This window comes from Macrobrachium rosenbergii, chromosome 3 (assembly GCF_040412425.1).
Source record: "Macrobrachium rosenbergii isolate ZJJX-2024 chromosome 3, ASM4041242v1, whole genome shotgun sequence".
Lineage (NCBI taxonomy): Eukaryota > Metazoa > Arthropoda > Malacostraca > Decapoda > Palaemonidae > Macrobrachium > Macrobrachium rosenbergii.
The window spans coordinates 25,195,372-25,213,316 of NC_089743.1; positions in this window are offsets into that span (position 1 = coordinate 25,195,372).

Sequence of the window (17,945 nt, forward strand, 5' to 3'; positions counted from 1 at the left end):
TCGACTTCGCTGTGGTCATCACCAATCACTAAACACCTACAAACACCGGTGATAGACAACACCCAAACAGACATATGTCCACTCTGCCAAGTTAGTCCCCACACAATTACACATCTCTTAGTAGATTGCCCTAACTTGGCAGCCCTTAGACAACAACACAACATCCACACTACCACACAGTTATGGTCAGATCCAGTAAGCGTGGTGTCCTTCTTGCGCGGTGCAGGCTTCCTGGCATAACAGAGTCTGGGGAACCACAACAACAACAACAACTTAAGGCAAGATTTGGAATGGCTTCCTTAGTTTGGCGTCTGCAGAACCAAACAGCGAGTTTTAGATTCAGAAAACCGAAACCCTTGCTCGTTACTTTATCAATGGCTCTTTGCACGAACTTGCTAGTAGATGCTGCATCATATCCTGTGCAGTACAGAGCCAAATCATCTACAAATAAAGAGCCTTTTACTGATGATATCTTTTCTAATACTCCATTAATGGCAACAGCAAAGAGGGTGACACTAAGGACACTATCCTGAGGAAGTCCCTCTTCTTGTAAGAAAGGTCGTGATACATGATTCCCATCTCTTACCTTTATATATCTTTCTGATAAAAATGAATTTATAAATCTGATAATTTTTCCTTTAATGCCCATCTTATACAACTTTTTTTTATAATACCATAACGCCATGTCGTGTCATATGCCTTTTCCATATCAAAGAAAACTATTGTTTGGCTCTGTTTAGCAAAACCTTGTTGTATTTGGTTTGAGAGCCTGAGCAAGGAATCTAAGTAGATCTAGCTTTTCTAAAGCCAAACTGGAATGGAGAAAGCAATTTATTTGTTTCTAAGTGCCATACAAGTCTGGTGTTAATCATCCTTTCCATCAGCTTACAAACACAACTGGTCAGAGCTACTGGTCTGTAGCTTCTGGATAAAGCAGGATACTTGTTTAGTTTCTTCATAGGGAGGATTAATGATAATTTCCAGCTCTTAGGAATACTACCAGTTTCCCAGATTTCATTTATTATATCTAAAAGAAATTTCTTTGACTTTTCTGGGAGATGTTTCAGCATTTCATAGAGCATTTTATCTTCACCAGGGGCTGATGGTTTGGTATTCTGCAAGGCATCTTTGAGTTGCTGCAGTGTAAATTTTGCATTATATGGTTCAAAATTATTCTCACTTAAATCGAGAGAAATCTGGGCATTTCTATGTCTTGGAATTCTAGAGAATAGTTCTCACTTCTTGATACAGGCAGTCCCCCGTTATCGGCAGGGGTTCCGTTCTGAGGGTGTGATGATAACCGAAAATCGCAGCTAACCGAAAATCTGCAACTTCAGCGATTTTCAGTTATCGGCGCCAATACCCAATTATCGGCGCCATTAACCAGGGACTGCCGGTATTCTTGAGAAATGTTCTCCTGATTTTTCTGCGACCCTCTCTGGTTGGGTGATTAGGTCACAATTTGTCTTCAGGGTAGGCAGAGGTTCAGGGACAAACTTGCTATTTAGTTTTTTAATTTTCTTCCAAATCATTTTGGATGATGTTTTTGAGCTAATACCATTAATGTAGCACATCCATGACTCTCTTTTTGCTTTTTTAAAATATTTATTTTGCTTGGCCACAGCACGCTCGAAAATAACTTTGGCTTGGGCAGTTCCACTCCCCTTATACTTTTTGTAGAATTTTCTAATGATCTTTCTCATACTACTGCAGGTTTTGTTCCACCAAGGAACCGCTGGTCTAGAGGGCTTCCCTTTTGTTGTTGGAATAGAGGCAATTGCACTGTTGATGGTGGAGTCACTGAAGTAATTATATGCCTCCGAGATAGATGGAAATGATTTTACATTCTTATCCATGAGAACAGACTCACTAAATTTTTTCCAGTCTGCTTCATCTACCTTCCATTTGGGAGGTGACTCAGAGGGCTGATTCTTAACTGTTTTTATATGAATTGGGAAGTGGTCACTCCCATTTGGATATTCATTTACTGACCATTCATAGTCAATGCGAACACTAGATGAGCAAAAGCTCAGATCGATAGCCGAATAAGTATTGGAGTAGATGTTATGGTAAGTCATGGCTCCATTATTGAGCATAGTGATATTACGATTATCCATAATATCCTCCAATATCCTACCCTTGGCATCTGTCGTGTTCCCACCCCATTTGGGGTTGTGAGCATTAAAATCACCGAGGAGGAGGAAAGGAGTAGGAAGCTGATTGATCAGTAAATAAATATCATTGTAAGCAAAATCCAAATCAGGAGGTAGATAGATGGAGCAAATTGTAATTTGCTTGTCTAAAATGAAAGTTACTAATACAGCTTGCATATGAGTGTTGCAACGACTTATGCACAATAATTGCTGCACCTCCCTTAGCTCTATCTCCGACTGGTGGTGGAGAATTATATATGCTGTAATTTAACCCAGGATTAAATTGTGTGCTTCCAAGCTTAGTTTCCTGGAGACACACAATACCTGGGCTATGGTCATGAAGCAATACCTTCAGCTCTTCACTTCGAGCTGTAAGACCTCTACAGTCCTATTGTAGTATTGACATGAAAACTAGTTTTTGGGCTTGATGGAGGGCCCTTTGAATGGAGCCTTCTCATTTACTCTCTTTTGTTTATGAGTATTATCAAGAGATAATTTGGAAAGGACTGGTCTTAACAGGTTTGGTTTATTGTCTGTTGATTTACTGGTGTCATTTTGTTTCCCTTTCTTGTCAGTTTGTTTAAATTCAGGCTGGGGTTCTTGCATTGAGCTTAGTACTTCGTATCTATTACTAAGTGATGCATGTTTAATTGGAGGAGAGGATGAGGGGAAAAGTCTCCTCTTTTGGTGCGTTTGCTCCTCAGTCTCCATTAAATCAGGCAGACTCTGCCTGAAGACAATTCCAATGTGGTTGGGTTAAGTGCCACCTTATCCTCCTTGGAGGATTGTGCTCTAGTCTCAACAGGCCAAATACCTGAACCAGATGGCTGGGCCACTACCACAGGGGTTGATGCACCTGCTACATTAGAGGGTGCTGCCACTGCACCCCTAGTGGTAGATAAAGGTAGTGGCTTAAGAACTTGAGAATAGCTCCTAGGTTGTTGTCCTAATTGTCTTTTTGCAAAACTGATACTTATATGCTCTGCATTGGCTTTATTTAGTGCAGACAGTTCAAATTTGTAAATTTGACAATTTTTTCATTGGATTATGTTCCAGTTGACAATTATCACATTTTGCTTCTCTATTACATTCATCATCAAGATGGACACCAGAGCAGTTTATGCAAATTTTAGCATTTTTGCAGTTTTTTGATGGGTGGCCAAACTCAAAACAATGATAGCACTGCATTGGTCTTTGCTGGAAAGGAAGTACTCGTACCCTTTCATTTTCAAATATGACATGAGAGGGTACTTCTGAGTGTACAAAGGTTAAAATGATCATGTTGGCAATAGCTGCCTTTTTCACTCTCCAAACTGAAGTGGGACTCATTTCTAGAATTTCTTCTTCTGTCATGTCATAAAGGTCTTTATCAAATAGTACTCCTCTCCCATAGCTTAACCCCCTCAAATTGGGACCACCTTGATGTGGTGAGGGGGCTCTCAAACCTAGGGATTAACTTTTTTTTTCCGGTTAACTTTTTTTTTTCCTAAGTTTGATCCCAAGTGTCCCACATATATAATAATATATTTTAGGAGTAATTTTGTGGATTTTTTTTACCAAACTTAATAAATGGGAAAAAATATCATAGCATGGAGTGGAGTTGAATCTAAAACTAAATAGTGGGAACTGTGGTAGAACCATCATCCACCTGATAATGTTCAGACCTGTTTTTTCAGGCGGAACTATTCTGTGGAGCTGGACCACAGATTCCAGGGGGTACCTGGTTCTATGAATAGGACTCTCAGCTTTCTGTCCGATTAGCCCATAATGTGATTAGGATGGGGATGACTGTATTATTACAATACACTCAGTCCTAGCAAGCAGGTTTTGCTTACACTTCGGCCATACTAATCATGATATGCCATCTCCTTTTTGGGGTAGGTAGGGATGCGGACATTGGGGAGTCAGTTCCCACATGTGCCATTAGTGGAAGAATCAAGATTCAACTCCATAAAAAGTCAATGATATCTTTTCAAGATTTATTATTATTTTTTTTCCCTTCTTATGGAAAGTACTAGTCAAAAAGATTTCAGTACCCCTGGACCCCATGATGGTAAAATTCTGGCACCGTTGATGACTATTGGAACGTCACTCCCGAATCTCCTTAGTATAGACATAAATGCTACAAAGGAACACCCTATTCCAAGTAAAATATCAATTCCTAAAGAATCAGAGTTTAGAAAATCAAAAAGAAACGAATAAAAACAAATTGGTAAACTCCAGTATCATAACACTGGAACCATACACAATGGACAATACTTCTAAAATAGAGACAAGTAATCCTCCTAAAACCCCATCAATACAAGACAACTCATCACCGATGAATGTGAAAAAATCAAAAAGAAATAACCATCGACTCAATCCAACGCTAGTTCATTTTGAACATATTTTTGGACCAGACAATTGGTCCAGATTTTTAGTATTAAAAGCAGAAAAACAAATCTCACCAGCCATATTAGAGAACAAATTATTAAATATACACCCCACACAAGATATGGAATGTAAACATATCAAAAACAATGAATGGCTAATACAAACAACAACCAAAGCCCAATCAACAACCTTTCTACAAATAACCAACATAAATGAAATAAAAGTAACAGTAACCAGCCATGAAACACTAAACTATACACAGGGAACAGTGATGGTCCCAGACAATGATGAAAAAGAGCTACCATCACAACAAATCTTAATTGATTCCCTAAAATTGATACAACTTACATGACTTGGAATTATATACTGTCCCAAGCAGAAAGGACACAAATGAACATATTAAAATAGTCAAAATAAAGTTTACAAACCGGGAGCTACCACAAAAAATTAAAATTCTAGGGTTAAATAGAGAAGTTTGCCCCTGTCCCTAAACCTCTCCAATGTTCAAAATGCCTAAAATACGGCCACTCAACAAAAAGATGTAGAAATAATGCTATATGTGCTGTATGTTCTGAAGATCATACAACAAATTGGAAATGCAAAACCTTTAAATGTGTCAATTGCCAATTAAATCACCATGCAAAATCTAAAGACTGTATATTTTATCAATATTATACAGAATTACAAATGTTAATGGACAGAACTGGTATGCCTGTTAACAAAGCCAAACTCAAACTGAAAGTGAGAGGAATCAATGATCCAGTAAAACGCTATTCATATTCAAATGCTGTATCAACTCATAATAAACATAAAGAATCTCAACACAAAATAGCTGAGACACACCTCTCCCCCTCCTCTACTACTAATAAAAGCCCAAGAGTACAGTTGCAACAGACCTCTCTTACATCACAACAGACCTCCCCAGCAATAAGCCCAGTTAATCGTTCAAAAACGAATTCAATGCTATGGAAAAATCAACAGAGGTTAATAATCCAAATCTGGATACTCGTAATGCACTAACATCATCCACAGAAAACTTAACTGACAAAAATAACCATAAAAAAAAGGAAAGTACTTGACAGAACTCCCCCTAAGGGTAAAAAACCTAACGTTCTGTTCACATATCAATCTAACAAAACACCAGCCTCGCCCACCATTAATCTGAAACAGATTACATTAACTGCCTCACAAGTGGAAATCCATAGTGTTCCACAATCCAAGACAAATATAAATAACGATTTCCCAAATATGGATAAATCCTCTAACTCTTCTGTACTCTCATCACCAAAATCAATGAAAAAATCTTCAATTAAACATCCCACTGAAAAACCAGAAACCCCCAAAATTCATCAAATCACAAATACATCAAATCAACCCTCAACAAGATCAAATAATTAATAATAATAAACCTAAAAATTCAAATCAAAATCTTATACCAGCACATCGGAGATCCTATATACCTACACCAGAAATTCCCAACAAAAATATTCAACATCCAATAATGGAAACATAACTGGGACCTAGAGATCAGAACCATTCCTTCAACACTTGGAACATGATTTATCTTGCGGATGTCTAGAGTGTTTCATCATAACATACAATCGTTTACCTAACAAAAATGAAAATGTAACCTGAAATTTCATAAATAACTTTACTAGGCTCCGAGAATGCCCTTTAACACTCCATCAAGATGGCGAACTATGCTCAGAATCCTTAAAACTTAAAAGAAATATGATCAAAACTCAAATAGATTTGCTAATAAGGAAATATGAAGAAGAACCAATCAATGCATCAAATATTCAGCAATCAAACCAAGTTACAAAGAAACCACAAAGTAACACAAACTCCCTTAAAATGTTGCGGGATATAGCTAAATCAGCAATAACTTACAAAATTTAACTCCAATTCCACCAAACAATGACCAATAAAATAATTCAATGGAACATGAATGGATTTTCTACTTGGCTTCAGCTAGGTGAAATCCAGAGAATACTAAAGGAACATAAACCTATTTGCATATCTCTGCAGCATATTGGCACAACTCCAAATAACTTTAGAAACTATAAATTAGCTTGCCACTCACCAATAGTGGATGGCAAGCTAGTAACAGTTATACAGTATGTTCATAACGATTCAACTTATGAACCCTTAAATATTACATCATTGTCACATTAAATAACTGCAACCAAATTGCATATGCCAGACAATCAAATCATCTCTATTCAAAATCTATATAATCAGCCAAATTTTAACTCAAACTTTAGTGATTTACCACAAATACTAAATAATGTAAATGGCCCCCTACTGATGGTAGGTGACTTTAATGCCCATAACCCATTATGGGACAGCACACATGCTAGTAACCTGGCCAGCACAAACATTGAAAATTGCATAAATGATCAAAATTTACATTGTCTGAATGAAAGTGATACACCAACGTACTCCTCAAAAACTCATTTAACTTTCTCCTCAATAGATATTTCATTATGCTCACTGGAATTAATAGAAAAATTGGAATGGAATGTCCTAGATGATTCAACACAAGTGATCACTTTCCAATTGTTATGAATTATTTTAACAACAAAAAACAATCATTTCCATAAAATATAACTTAATGACAGCTGATTGGGAAAAATATAATTTACAAACTAGAAATATTCCTCCCTTTCCACTAAATCAAAACAATGATGTCACAAATTATTTCTTTTCCAGTTTTGTAATCAATGCAGCAGATAAACGCATCCCCAAAACTTCTTCAACTTCTAATATATCCACCATTTCATGATGGTCTAACAATTTATCTCTCCTAAATCAAACCAAACACACTCTGGCACGTAATTTGAATAGACTAAAGTCTAAATTAAATGCCTTTAATAAAGGCCCTTTTAATATAAACAAACTAAACAAGATAATAGTTATAAATATAACTACTGATCACATTAAACCACTTTACAATATATATAATGCATAGTTTCGAAAAACAATAATATTCGAAAAAGCTCAATTGTTGAAAAATTATATTTCAGAGTTGTCACCAAATACTTCAATGAAGGAAATATGACACAAAATTCATGAAATCAATGGTAAACATACAAGACCACCTACAAGCCCAATACAATATAATGGCAAACTAAATCATAACCTACAAGATATTTCAAACATATGGAAGATGATGTTAGCGCTTATTCTAATTTAGATGAACACTTCAAAGGAATTAGAAAAAAAAAAATTAATCATACACTTAATTTTGAAACTGATGAGGACCTTGATTATAATCAAGAATTCAATATGAGTGAATTTAATTTTGCCCTAAAATCATGTTGATCATCAGCTCCGGGTCATGATAACATTTCTTTTGAAATGATCCAAAACTTAGCTACACTAGCTAAAGAATTCTTATTAAAATTATATAATAACATATGGCTAATGCATGTCTTCCCAACTAAGTGGAGACATGCAATAATCATACCCACCAGTAAACCAGGAAAAGACCCTAGCAATCCCACTAATTATAGGCCAATATCTCTAACAAGTTGCTTGTGCAAACTGTTGGAGAAAATGGTTAGTTTGAGATTAACAAGTGCTATAACAAAAAAACTCAATTTTAACACCTACCCAATCAGGATCAATAGCTGGTAGATCTACACTAGACCCATTAACTCAGATAGATCATATTAAAAAAGGATTTGAAAGGAAAATGCTCACAGTGGCTATTTTCTTTGATATAGAAAAAGCATATGATACCACATGGAGATACAATATTATGCACAAACCCCATAAATCTGATATTTGAGGTCACCTTCCAATATTTATCAACAATTTTTTAACAAATCATACATTTCAAGTACGCATAGAAAAATTCCTATATACAAGAGGAGGGTATCCCTCAAGGCAGTGTTTTGAACTTCATCTTCTTTGCCCTGGCAATAGATGATATTACTGTGAACCTGCCTGAGGGTGTACAAAATAGTTTATATGTGGATGATTTTGTAATATATTATTCAAGTTATTCTCCAAGACATGCTCAAAGAATACTTAATACAGCAACAAATAATATAACCACCTTCCAATATTTATCAACAATTTTTTAACAAATCGTACATTTCAAGTACGCATAGAAAAATTCCTATATACAAGAGGAGGGTATCCCTCAAGGCAGTGTTTTGAGCTTCATCTTATTTGCCCTGGCAATAGATGATATTACTGTGAACCTGCCTGAGGGTGTACAAAAGAGTTTACAGTATATGTGGATGATTTTGTAATATATTATTCAAGTTATTCTCTGAGACATGCTCAAAGAATATTTAATATAGCAACAAATAATATAACCACTTGGACTAACTCCGTAGGTTTCAAGTTGTCGGTAAATAAAACAAATTGCATTGTCTTCTGTAAAGACAAAAGATGGTTGAAACAACAAACTTTTAAGTTATATCTTTATAATGAAGAGATAAACATGTGCAATAGTGTTAAATATTTGGGTATAATTTTTTATCAATATTCAAATTGGAAAGATCATATCAAATATATCAAAGCCAAAGGATCTAAAGCCCTTACATTATTAAAGAAAGTCTCTCACACCAAATGGGGTGCAGGACGAGATACAATGTCAATGTTGTACAATGCAACAGTACTATCAATTATAAATTATATCTGTCCAATTTATTCAACTGCCTCAGAAGCAACTCTAAAATCTCTAGATGCTTTACATCACAAGGGAGTACATATAAATACAGGAGCCTTCCGCTCATTTCCAACTATCTCTACCCTAGCAGAAGCAGGCCAGCTGCCTCTGAAATATTACAGAGATCTAATTACTTTAAGAGGCTTATCCCTTCAAGCAGGCACATCTCCTGTACCAAATAAATTTATCAATAATTAAAATACAAATAATAATCCAAATCAAAACTCATTTACTTAAAAAAACTAATCACCTATTGAATTTACATAACATAATATCCAAATTTACCCAAGAAATAAATTAGATTACACCATGGACACTAAAAAGGACAAAATTATGCACATATCAATCATATCTTTCCAAAAAATATATGTTCAACACAGAAATGTACCATCAACATGCCATGGAACACATAAGACGGAAGGGTAATCCATTCATAATCCATACAGATGGATCCAAAAATGAAGCTGGAGTGGGCTCATCAGCCTATTCAAATGATGAAACTATCCAAATGGGCCTTCCTCTAATATCATCAGTATTTACAGCTGAATTAGCAGCCATACAATTGGCTCTCACATTATAATATATATATATATATATATATATATATATATATATATATATATATATATATATATATATATATATATAAAAAAAGGAATTCCTTCAGCACTCCTATTGAGTGACTCAAGAAGTGCAATTGAAGCACTAGGATCATTTAAATACAATAATCACCTTGTCCAAAATATCCAACGGGAAATTCATCAATTAATTACAAACGGCCTTCAAGTTCATATTTGTTGGATCCCAGCTCGTGTAGGCATTGAGGGTAATGAGAAAGCAGATAAAGCTGCTAAATTGGCTTGTACAATCCCCCCAACTACTACGAAAGTCCCCATATCAGACTGGCTAGCATCAGTTAAACCTTTAATTTATAGGGATAGGCAAAATGATTGTTTTGAGGGGGTGTATTTGACCAAACTAAGACAAATTAAGAACATAGTTAAAAAGTGGCATTCTTCCACCCAAAAACAAAGAATTAATAAAGTAATTTTAACAAGACTCAGAATAGGACATTCCAGACTCACACATGGTCATCGGACGTCAACTGCACACACAAATCCAATAACTTGTGAAAGATGTAACATCCCAATAACAATCAAACATATCTTGATTGACTGTCCTAGATGGCAACATGAAAGAAATACTTATTTACAAAATAAATCAATAAAAGATATTCTAGCTGAAGGTAATAACTTTTCAGTTAATATTATCATTCTCTTCTTAAACAAAATTAAATTAAATAAAATATTTCTTCCCCTTTTTCTTCTCTCAATTTTTTATTTTATAGTATTTTAATTTTTCCCCCTTTTTATTATTTATTTATTTATTCAATTATTTAATTTTTTTATGTATTCTTCCCCCCCTTCCCCCCGCCCCCAGCCCGAGAAGACAGAGGTCTGGTTAAACAAATCACTTATAACTAACTAACCCATAGCTTAAGCTTAAGTGGGGCTTGATCTTCGTAATCATTTCATTTTTTTTGTGTCCAACAAGGTTAGCATATATGCTTGGGTTGTGGATATGGCATGAATAAAAACAGCGTTCTTCCCAAAACGAGAAATATCACCACTTTTTATTCCTCCCACCTTTTTCTGAAAAAACCTGCAAAATTTATAGTAGTTATAATTTTCCACTTAGGAGGTTTAGGAGTCCTTATTTCTGTATTCTGGTTTCTCTCTGGTTTATCCTGAGCCCATTTACATGGCACATAAATGTCCATGTCTTTGGGAACTTTGTTAAGGCTCCCCATACTGTAGCTTGACCTATTTGTATGGCACTTATCATACTACTAGCCTTTAGAGCCTCATCATGGCTACTAAAGGTAACCCATGCTTCCCATTTACATTCATTCAGCCTGATTTCTACTACAGTTCCAAATGATTTCAGAGCTGTCAAGATCATTTCATAATCACAACAGACTGGTAAGTCTTCGATATGGAGCATTCTCAAATTTTTCACACAACCTCGCTGTGTTGAAGATTTAATTTTGGATGAAGATTTCTTGGAGAAGCCTGTGTCCTTGCTTGAAGTCGTCATCAATGAAGCATGGCTAGAGGGTCCAGGGGAGGGGAAGTCAGGAGGGGGATCAGGATATTTGTTATTACTGCTTTTTGTCAATTTATTTTTTGAGAAGTCATCAACATTTGAAGAAATTTCAGTCTCCAAGGTGGATGCAGAGGTCATCATCTTTGCCAGAACAGCACCATCAGAGGGTCCAGGGGTACTTGAATCCTTATAAATGCTAGACATAAAGATTTGAGAGGGGTAAAAAAAAAAATAATAAACCTGAAAACCTTAAAAAGATATTATCAGCCTTTCATGGAGATCATTTTTCCACCAATGACACAAGTGAGAACTGACTCCCAAATTCCCGCGTCCCTACCAAACCCCACAGGGGATGGCAAAACATGATTATAGTGGCCCAAGTGTAAGCCAAACCTGCTTGCTAGGACCGAAGGTATTACGAGAATACTATCACTCTGATCATGTTATGGGCAAACCGGACAGAATGCCAAGAGTCCTATCCATAGAACTGGACCCCCCTGGAATCCATGGTCCAGCCCTAAAGAATAGTTCTGCCTGATATCTCTCAGGTCCAAACATTATTGAGCAGCTGATGGTCCTACCACAGTTCCCACTATTTAGCTTCGGATATAAACCCAATCCCAGTTATGATATCTTTTCCTGTTTATCAGGTCCAATAAATTTTCGCAAATGCAGGTCTATGGGACTCAAACCTGGGAACAGATTCCTGGGTTCAAGAGCCCCCACACCATGTCAAAGTGGTCCCAAATCGAGGGAGGGTTTTCTTTTGTTACTGCAATCATTTCTTTTGCATTCTCTTGATTTTGGCTCTTCTTTTAACTTCCGTTGTAGGGAATATATCCGAGCTCTGCCTCTTGGAACCAGTTTCTCCAGTGACACTTAGGTGCCCGATTAGAATCTGCCAATTCTTCATTGGTTGTATGGGCTTGGAGAGGAACCGTCTTGAAATTTTTAAAAACTTCTCCAACCTTTGTTGTGATAGGAAAGCCTTCAAAACCTGGGTGTCTATCATCATTCCCAAGTACTTGATTCTCTGTGTCGGAACTAAATCCGACTTCTTGAGGTTTATGAGAATCCCCAGAGTCTTGCACATCATTAAAATGAAGTCTCTGTCCTTCTCGGCCTGAGCTGCAGAGGGTGGAAGAATGAGCCAATTGTCCAGATACCTGCAGAGACAGAGGCCTCTCTTTTGGGCCCATGCTGAAACTAGATGAAAAATTGTGGTGAAGACGTTGGGGGCCCTGAACTGATAAGTTTTCTTTCTTGAGACAAATCAAAGGAATTTCCTGGAGGAAGGATGAATCTGAACTTGTAGATAAGCATCCTGCAGATCCAGAGAGATCGATCTTTAAGTCTCCCTGCCTGATTGCTGCCAGAACAGACTTTGGCGTTTCCATCTTGAAGGGGGTGAGCCGGAGAAACTTGTTCAGTGATGATAGATCTATTACTGGTCTCCAACCCCCTGATGCTTTCTGTACCAGGAAAAGGCAGCAGTAAAACCCTGGCAACCGTGTCTTCACTATATCCACAGCCCCCTTGTCCAACATATCCCGAATCTCTTACTGTAGGCCCTTCTGCTTGGGGGAGTTTTTCCTGTAGGAGGGAAACTCAAGAGGAAAGGGTGACAAACGTGGTGGAAGGGAAGAACATACCCTTCTTCAAGGTTAGTACCATCCAATTCTCTGCCCCGGCTTTCTGCCACTCTTTCCACTTGTATCTCAGACAGCCCCCCACCCTGGTTAGTGGAAGATGGGGAAGGCAGCCTTCCTCATCTGGTGGACACCCTTGATGGTGCCGGCTTTTGCTTTCCGTACCGTGAGGGAGCGAAGGAACGGTACTGAAGTCAACCTTCTTCTCTTTGTCTACCCCTGGACTGGGAATTGTGATGAAAGCTTTGACAAAAAGGATGCACTGCAGTTCTAGTCTGTTTACTTCTGTTGTAATAAAAGGACTGTTTTCTCGATGACGGTCTGCTAGATGAGGCGGGAATGAAATACTTAGCATCTTCCCTCCTGTCTGAGATCGCCTGGTTGACTAAGTCTTGGAGAAAATACCCAGACATTTTAGATAACGGGCTATTCCTGAGGTTGGACCAACTGTCCGAAGAAATATGCTTCTAAGCTACTGACAGGAGAGAATCGTGGTTTTTCAATAGAACGTTAGCCCAAACGTTCACTACATTTTTAGTCATATATTTTAAGGCTTTACCTGATAGAGAGAAGAAGTCTTCAATTACAGTCCAAGAATCACGAAAAACAGTCTTCTGAATCAGTTTCAATAGGGCCCCTTGGCAGGTGTCAAGCCAAGAGGTCACTCTTGAAGTTCTTACCAAACTAAGCTCCAGATTGACCATCTCACAACTAGAGAAAGTAGAACCTATTTGTCTCAAGAAATCTAAGGAAGCATTGTGTGATAGCCTTGATAAACTTCCATTCACTATCCTTGGAAGGGAGGTGGGGCTCTCTGGTACATAATACTTTGCCTGCCTAGGTAAGAGAGGAGGTAACAATTTTTGCAATCTGGAGGCGGCTAGGGAACCTTCATCTCCAGCAATCAACAAATCAATTTCTTTAATTAATGACTTTACCATTCTTGTTTGGCAGCCTCTGATTGACTGGTACTAGGAGGTAGGCGGCTCGCTCATCGTCTCATGTTTTCATCTGAAGCTTAGAAAACTAGCAATATGTTATTTTTTCATTTATCTCACGTTTTGCACAAGATAGGAAAGTTTTGGTCATACCATAGGATTTGATATTAATTGTACAACTAAATCATGATTTCCTGAAATCAATAAGATATAACGCAAAGGAATTGCGAGTAAAAGTGAACTGTGAAGCATTTAATTCTTTATACCTGTTTTTACTTATCATCGGACTTTGCATCATTTATGCGATCAAGATAAAATAAAACTTTTCACAAAATAAATTCACCCTGAATACGTTGGTGCTTTCAGTTATAAGATGTGTGTGATATGTTCAGAGAAAGTTAAGAATGTCTAATTATGTTGCATCCGTTCTTGACTCGGTTTGACAGCAGTGCCAAGAGACGGTGATCTGCAAACAGCGAGAGCTTTGAGGCGCCGCTGGCAGTTGCCAATTAGTGATTTGAGAAGTTTAGTTTCGACAATATTTACTGTATTATAAAGTCATTACATTTTCTGTAAATAAATGCATAGAATTCCCATTATGACTGTCAAACATTTTCACTCCAATATCATATATGTCCATATGTCTGGACATATGATAAAAAATGAATAATCAGATGGTAAATTTATCATTATTAATTCTATACTATTTTTCTTTGTGCAGAAATGCTTATATAAATTTCTGTCACTACTTACTTTTGCTAAATTTTCTCTTACATGACTTAGTTCCTTTGGATCAAGTACAGTATTTTTTTCCCATCTTTTATTATGGCATGTCTAGGTGGTTACCATTTATTTTCCTGAATTTTTCCCATACTGTAAATATATTCTTTGTATGGGAGTATTATTAGAGAGATCTGATACATGTTCCCTCCATGAAATGATTCTTCCTTGAATTAATTCTTTTAAGTTTTGCAGTTATTTTATTATACAGAGGTTTAAATGTATCAATTTCTAATAATAGTCAGTTTTTGACAATTTTCTTCTATCATCGGTAATGTTTTATTTATTTTACTGAATTTTCTATTAAAACTATCTAATCGTCTTCCAATTTGTTGTTTTATGTTTATTAATTAGTTTTTTGTTGGATGAGATTTTGGCTTTGGTATTGGTTTATCAGCAGTATTTTTAATGGAATCTACAAGAAAATTATTGGTTTCATTATGGCCTTTTAAATATTTGAATGGTGGGATATTCCTACTGTGGAATTCATATTGCTCCCCAATCTGCTTTGTAAATGTTATATTGTGGTACATGCTTGGCGGGATTATTTTGTAAAAATGAAATTAATATTGGGAAACGATCACTTGTATGCAATTTGTCAACTGTACTCCAATCAAATCTGTCTAATATGCTTGTTGTACATAGAGTTAAGTCGACTGAGGAAAATGTTCCATGTGTTTTAGAAAAATATGCGCTGATTTCATTTTCATTTATACAGGACATGTCATATGAATCTATGAATTCCTCTATTTAACTTTCTGCTCTATTTGAGTCTGTACAATTGCAGTTCCACATCGGGTTGTGAGCATTAAAATCACCTACTATTAATGTAGGTTCCTTGGCATTATTAAGTAATTCTTTAAGTCAGTCAATGCCGTAATTTTTATTAGGTTGGTTGTATAAATCATAAATCACATAATTATTGCTTTTTATTTGAATGTTAATACCTGGTATTTGCAAGTAAGCAATGATGTTGATGCTAAGGTATATTTACCTATTGCTAACACAGTTTTGTTGACATATTGCAAACATATCATTGATTCATATTCTTTAAATAACCGTTGTACTTCTCCTGTAGACCATTTACGTTCCATTATATAATACTGTATAGCTATTGAAAATATTTTGTTATAGTGGTCCAGTTTTACTTTTGTATTATCAACTTAGATTTTTTCTAATAATTTACTCACGACATTCATTTGTCTATCTAAAGTGCTCAATGCACATGCAACCTTTTTTATGGGTGCTTAAATCTGTGGTTTCTTTTTTCCTATATTTCATAAAATTTCTTATGTTTGTTAAACTACCTTTTGTTATTATTGCACAATGCAATGAAACAACCATTACATCCACGTGTTATATATATTTTTCTTTATTTGTTCTTGTACCAATTATTGGTGATGGAGTAATCTCTTCTCCCTTGACAGTGTCATTGTTATCTATGGTACAGATGTCTCCCTTCTTCAGTGTTTTGGATACCTGTATCCATAGGTTTTACTATTATTTTAGGAGATAAAGGTACATTCTTAGCTTGTTTTTGTTTCTGTTCTTTCTTCTTATCTTTTGTCTTTGGTTTGATGACCGATGTTTCTCTAATAATTGTTTGTTTCTTTGTTGTGGGTGGTGTTCTTTCCAATGGCCTTTTATTATCATTAATTTCCAATCTATCATGACCCTCCCATTACTTCCGTAGTAGCATCCTCCGGTGTTCCTATTTGCATAAATATTTCAAATTAATCTGTTATCCATATCATTTGTACCTGTTCCTTTATTCTTTACCATTTTAGTTCTCTCCCTTGAGCATTAATTTCTTATTGCTATTTACTTTTCTATGCTCCGTTACTTCTATTTGTACGCATTTTTGTTTCATTATTCGGTTCCTGTTATTGAGGAATATGTATGTTTCTTAGATGGATCTTGAATTCCTCTCTTCTAATTCCAACTTAGCCTTCTTTATAGACATCCCTGTTCTTTCTTGTAACATTTTCAATTCTGTATTATATATACAGTACATACATTCTTTGGACCTTAGAGTGATGATCTTGTCCACAGTTTACACATTTTGGATCACTACATTTCCATTGTGTGGCATGTTCGTCAGATCCAAAATAAGCATACAGTATATAGGTTCATTTCGACAGTTTTTCTTCGCGTGTCCATTTTTACTACAATTTTGACATTGTAGTGGCTTTGGAACATTAGGTCTCAGTTCTCTATTGTGGCCCAAAATTTTGATATTTTGAGGTACGTCTTGACCCCCCTATTTTATTTTTGCAATTCCTAATACTTTATCATTTTGTTTACTTGGTATTATATATATTCTTATCAACCAGCTCATCATTTTCAGGAAGTACACAGTACCCTGAATGCTGTTTATAGTGTCATGCTTCTTTACTTTTACATTCACATTGTCGATATTTTTTATGGATAAATAGTCTTCAGACTGGTTTTTTGTTGTGGCTTCTATAAGACACGTCTTTATTTTTATTTGTCTGAATGACATTTCTGTTGCTGAGCATCTTTTTAATAAGTTTTCCAACTTTAGGCCTGAAATTTGTTGTTCGGTTTCCATGGTTAGAAACCCTGATCAACTTCCACTCCAAAAGAGGGAGTCGAAATGAGTCAAGTTTGGGTCAACATGTTATTTACTTTTGGATTTGTTTTGTACTGGAGCATAAGGTTTCAGTGTGATTTCATTAGGATTCTTTTTTGATTTTTCTAAAGAAAGGTTGTCAGAGGAGGTTCCAGCAGTTGTCAACTGTGCCAAGTTGCTACCACCAAAGGGCCCAGGGGTACTAGAATCTTTATTTTCACTTATAAAGATTTGAGGGAGAGAAAAAAATTATCCTGAAAACCTTAAAAGATATCATCAGCTTTTCATGGAGTTTTAGTCTTCCACTAATGGCACAAGTAAGAACCAACTCCCAAATGTCTGCGTCCCTACCCTACCCCATAGGCCATGGCACAACATGATTAAAGTGGCCCAAGCATAAGCCTAACCTGCTTGCTAGGACTGAGAGTATCACAAGAATACAATCATCCCCACCCTAATCATGTTATGGGCAAACCGGATAGAATGCCGAGAGTCCTATCCCCAGAACCAGACCCCCTGGAATCCATGGTCCAGCCATAAAGAATAGTTCCGCCTTTGAGATATCAATCTAATATCTCTCAGGTCCGAACATTATTGGGCAGCTGATGGTCCTTCCACAGTTCCCACTATTTAGCTTCGGATATAAACCCAATCCCAGCTATGATATTT